At 38.3% G+C, this 5,000-nt stretch overlaps 1 non-coding gene across 1 annotated transcript in view; it reads left to right on the top strand.

The window, feature by feature from the left end:
- Nucleotides 1–4,456: 4,456 nt before the first annotated feature.
- LOC114881816 overlaps nucleotides 4,457–5,000 on the top strand; it is a 1,923-nt gene continuing 1,379 nt past the window's right edge. The window contains exon 1 of the ribosomal RNA XR_003790336.2: nucleotides 4,457–5,000. This exon is cut by the window's right edge and continues 1,379 nt beyond it. This is a non-coding gene — a ribosomal RNA (small subunit ribosomal RNA).

The following is a 5,000-nucleotide window of genomic DNA, read 5'->3' on the forward strand; positions in this document are numbered from 1 at the left end:
TTTTAGGCTAAATGGAGCGTAAATGTACATTTATATCATCACAGACGTTGGTTTAATAGCGTTTAAAGATGGACCAGGCGTACAGAAAGTAAAAATAAGATTGTTAAAATTTTCGATTAATCGGTTCTAAGAGGCGAAGCAATACGCCGCCAGGACTTAGAAATATTTCGGAGCGCAAGTAAAGTTCGATTTTTAGGCTAAATGGAGCGTAAATGTACATTTATATCATCACAGACGTTGGTTTAATAGCGTTTAAAGATGGACCAGGCGTACAGAAAGTAAAAATAAGATTGTTAAAATTTTCGATTAATCGGTTCTAAGAGGCGAAGCAATACGCCGCCAGGACTTAGAAATATTTCGGAGCGCAAGTAAAGTTCGATTTTTTGGCTAAATGGAGCGTAAATGTACATTTATATCATCACAGACGTTGGTTTAATAGCGTTTAAAGATGGACCAGGCGTACAGAAAGTAAAAATAAGATTGTTAAAATTTTCGATTAATCGGTTCTAAGAGGCGAAGCAATACGCCGCCAGGACTTAGAAATATTTCGGAGCGCAAGTAAAGTTCGATTTTTAGGCTAAATGGAGCGTAAATGTACATTTATATCATCACAGACGTTGGTTTAATAGCATTTAACGATGGACCAGGCGTACAGAAAGTAAAAATAAGATTCTTAAAATTTTCGACTAATCGGTTCTAAGAGGCGAAGCAATACGCCGCCAGGACTTAGAAATATTTCGGAGCGCAAGTAAAGTTCGATTTTTAGGCTAAATGGAGCGTAAATGTACATTTATATCATCACAGACGTTGGTTTAATAGCGTTTAAAGATGGACCAGGCGTACAGAAAGTAAAAATAAGATTGTTAAAATTTTCGATTAATCGGTTCTAAGAGGCGAAGCAATACGCCGCCAGGACTTAGAAATATTTCGGAGCGCAAGTAAAGTTCGTTTTTTTGGCTAAATGGAGCGTAAATGTACATTTATATCATCACAGACGTTGGTTTAGTAGCGTTTAACGATGGACCAGGCGTACAGAAAGTAAAAATAAGATTGTTAAAATTTTCGATTAATCGGTTCTAAGAGGCGAAGCAATACGCCGCCAGGACTTAGAAATATTTCGGAGCGCAAGTAAAGTTCGATTTTTAGGCTAAATGGAGCGTAAATGTACATTTATATCATCACAGACGTTGGTTTAATAGCGTTTAAAGATGGACCACGCGTACAGAAAGTAAAAATAAGATTTGTTAAAATTTTCGATTAATCGGTTCTAAGAGGCGAAGCAATACGCCGCCAGGACTTAGAAATATTTCGGAGCGCAAGTAAAGTTCGATTTTTAGGCTAAATGGAGCGTAAATGTACATTTATATCATCACAGACGTTGGTTTAATAGCGTTTAAAGATGGACCACGCGTACAGAAAGTAAAAATAAGATTGTTAAAATTTTCAATTAATCGGTTCTAAGAGGCGAAGCAATACGCCGCCAGGACTTAGAAATATTTCGGAGCGCAACTAAAGTTCGATTTTTTGGCTAAATGGAGCGAAAATGTACATTTATATCATCACAGACGTTGGTTTAGTAGCGTTTAACGATGGACCAGGCGTACAGAAAGTAAAAATAAGATTGTTAAAATTTTCGATTAATCGGTTCTAAGAGGCGAAGCAATACGCCGCCAGGACTTAGAAATATTTCGGAGCGCAAGTAAAGTTCGATTTTTAGGCTAAATGGAGCGTAAATGTACATTTATATCATCACAGACGTTGGTTTAATAGCGTTTAAAGATGGACCACGCGTACAGAAAGTAAAAATAAGATTGTTAAAATTTTCGATTAATCGGTTCTAAGAGGCGAAGCAATACGCTGCCAGGACTTAGAAATATTTCGGAGCGCAAGTAAAGTTCGATTTTTAGGCTAAATGGAGCGTAAATGTACATTTATATCATCACAGACGTTGGTTTAATAGCGTTTAAAGATGGACCACGCGTACAGAAAGTAAAAATAAGATTGTTAAAATTTTCGATTAATCGGTTCTAAGAGGCGAAGCAATACGCCGCCAGGACTTAGAAATATTTCGGAGCGCAACTAAAGTTCGATTTTTTGGCTAAATGGAGCGTAAATGTACATTTATATCATCACAGACGTTGGTTTAGTAGCGTTTAACGATGGACCAGGCGTACAGAAAGTAAAAATAAGATTGTTAAAATTTTCGATTAATCGGTTCTAAGAGGCGAAGCAATACGCCGCCAGGACTTAGAAATATTTCGGAGCGCAAGTAAAGTTCGATTTTTAGGCTAAATGGAGCGTAAATGTACATTTATATCATCACAGACGTTGGTTTAATAGCGTTTAAAGATGGACCAGGCGTACAGAAAGTAAAAATAAGATTGTTAAAATTTTCGATTAATCGGTTCTAAGAGGCGAAGCAATACGCCGCCAGGACTTAGAAATATTTCGGAGCGCAAGTAAAGTTCGTTTTTTTGGCTAAATGGAGCGTAAATGTACATTTATATCATCACAGACGTTGGTTTAATAGCGTTTAAAGATGGACCACGCGTACAGAAAGTAAAAATAAGATTGTTAAAATTTTCGATTAATCGGTTCTAAGAGGCGAAGCAATACGCCGCCAGGACTTAGAAATATTTCGGAGCGCAAGTAAAGTTCGATTTTTAGGCTAAATGGAGCGTAAATGTACATTTATATCATCACAGACGTTGGTTTAATAGCGTTTAAAGATGGACCACGCGTACAGAAAGTAAAAATAAGATTGTTAAAATTTTCAATTAATCGGTTCTAAGAGGCGAAGCAATACGCCGCCAGGACTTAGAAATATTTCGGAGCGCAAGTAAAGTTCGATTTTTAGGCTAAATGGAGCGTAAATGTACATTTATATCATCACAGACGTTGGTTTAATAGCATTTAACGATGGACCAGGCGTACAGAAAGTAAAAATAAGATTCTTAAAATTTTCGACTAATCGGTTCTGAGATACCTTTTTTGTCTTAAAAAATGGTAATTTTGCTTAATTATTTTACAAATGTACATTTATATTGTTATAGTCGTTTATTTGTTAATGTTTTATCGTATTAAAATGCAAAAATATCGTTTTAATTTTTTCATCTCATCGGTTCTGGGCGGTTTCAAAATTATTAAAAATATTAATAAAACCCAAGATTTACTTGAAAATGTGAATTTATTATGTCCTGCATGTTAATTTATTAATTTTCATGTATAGAACGTTATTAAATGAAAGAATATGTTCGACGAATTTTCAGTCTAAGTTTTACCGTGCCGGCGGAATGGTACGCTCTCACGGCGGTTTGCGCAGGTATACGCCTGGGCGTAAGCCCATGCGTCGCCGACCTAGCGGCCGGCCGTTCGGTATTTATAGGAAGGTACTTTCGGTTCGCTCGGACCGGTCGGGAGTAGCGTCGAGCGTGTGGCTCTTTTATGACCTCGGTTGAAAAGCAGTCTACCGCTCCTCGAGAATACACTTTCTCGACTATTCTCGTTCCGGTTTTCCGTTGTGAATTATTATTTATCTCCACACAGCATTACCACGGGTCGGTGTCTAAGACCGAATGGCCCATATGTGGTGAGCCTTGTAATATAAGGCTGGTGATCTGTATGCACTTTAAATGTGTATACTTATACCAATTGAGCATCAACTGTCTGTAACCAAAATTGGTTCGAACTAAAAAAGTATAAGATTATATAAAATTTGGGAACCAAGAAAGTAGTGTTAGACGAAAATTCGTTCTATCACTTTTAGAAGGGAGACTGTTTAGAAATATTAAAAGTCTAAAATACACATTACGTCCTCTGAATTATGAATAAAATTACGTCCTGAGTTTAAGAAAAGTCAAGAGGTGTCAGAAATAAAATCCTCTCTGATACGTTCAGAGAGGAGAATAAGTATGGAGAGAGATTAATTTATAACAAGTCACTCTCTCTGTACATGAGTAAAAAGGAAAGAAGTAATGCTGGTGAAACTTCTAAAGGAGAGAGATTCCAACATATATAATATATATATTTAAAGCAAGTCCTCGGAACTCTCTCCGTTAATGTTTGAAAAGGTGTGTGGAGATGGTGGAGAAATGTATAAAGTACAGAGACGAGGTTGGTGGGCCCGCTCTTATAAAGATTATTAAATTTGGTGGCAAAATGACCAGCATGATCACTGTACGCGCTTTCTCGATTTGTCTAGCATGCCACTGTCCGCGCTATCATCTTTTATTAGATTGCCCAGCGTGTGTGGTTTACGTGCTTGCACGATGGATGCACGGCGTGAAAGTGATTTTCGTGCTTTATGAGAGAAAGATGAGCGGAGGAGAATATTTTGCCTCTTTAAGAGGTCAAAAATTTATGAAATGTGTGTATCAAAAGAGAAATGTCTTAACGTCGATCGGTCTTTTGGGGAGGAGCCGTCGACGAAAATTTAAATTTACTATAATAACTAAGCTCCCTGGTTGATCCTGCCAGTAGTCATATGCTTGTCTCAAAGATTAAGCCATGCATGTCTAAGTACATACCGAATTAAGGTGAAACCGCGAATGGCTCATTAAATCAGTTTTGGTTTCTTAGATCGTACAACACATTACTTGGATAACTGTGGTAATTCTAGAGCTAATACATGCAAACCAGAATTCCACCCAGAGATGGGAGGAATGCTTTTATTAGATCAAAACCAATCGGTGGCGGACGGCTTGTCCGTTCGTCCATCGTCGGCTTTGGTGACTCTGAATAACTTTGTGCTGATCGTATGGTCTTCTAGCACCGACGACGGATCTTTCAAATGTCTGCCTTATCAACTGTCGATGGTAGGTTCTACGCCTACCATGGTTGTAACGGGTAACGGGGAATCAGGGTTCGATTCCGGAGAGGGAGCCTGAGAAACGGCTACCACATCCAAGGAAGGCAGCAGGCGCGCAAATTACCCACTCCCGGCACGGGGAGGTAGTGACGAAAAATAACGATACGGGACTCATCCGAGGCCCCGTAATCGG

Source organism: Osmia bicornis, unplaced genomic scaffold (genome assembly GCF_907164935.1).
Source record: "Osmia bicornis bicornis unplaced genomic scaffold, iOsmBic2.1, whole genome shotgun sequence".
Classification (NCBI taxonomy): Eukaryota; Metazoa; Arthropoda; class Insecta; order Hymenoptera; family Megachilidae; genus Osmia; species Osmia bicornis.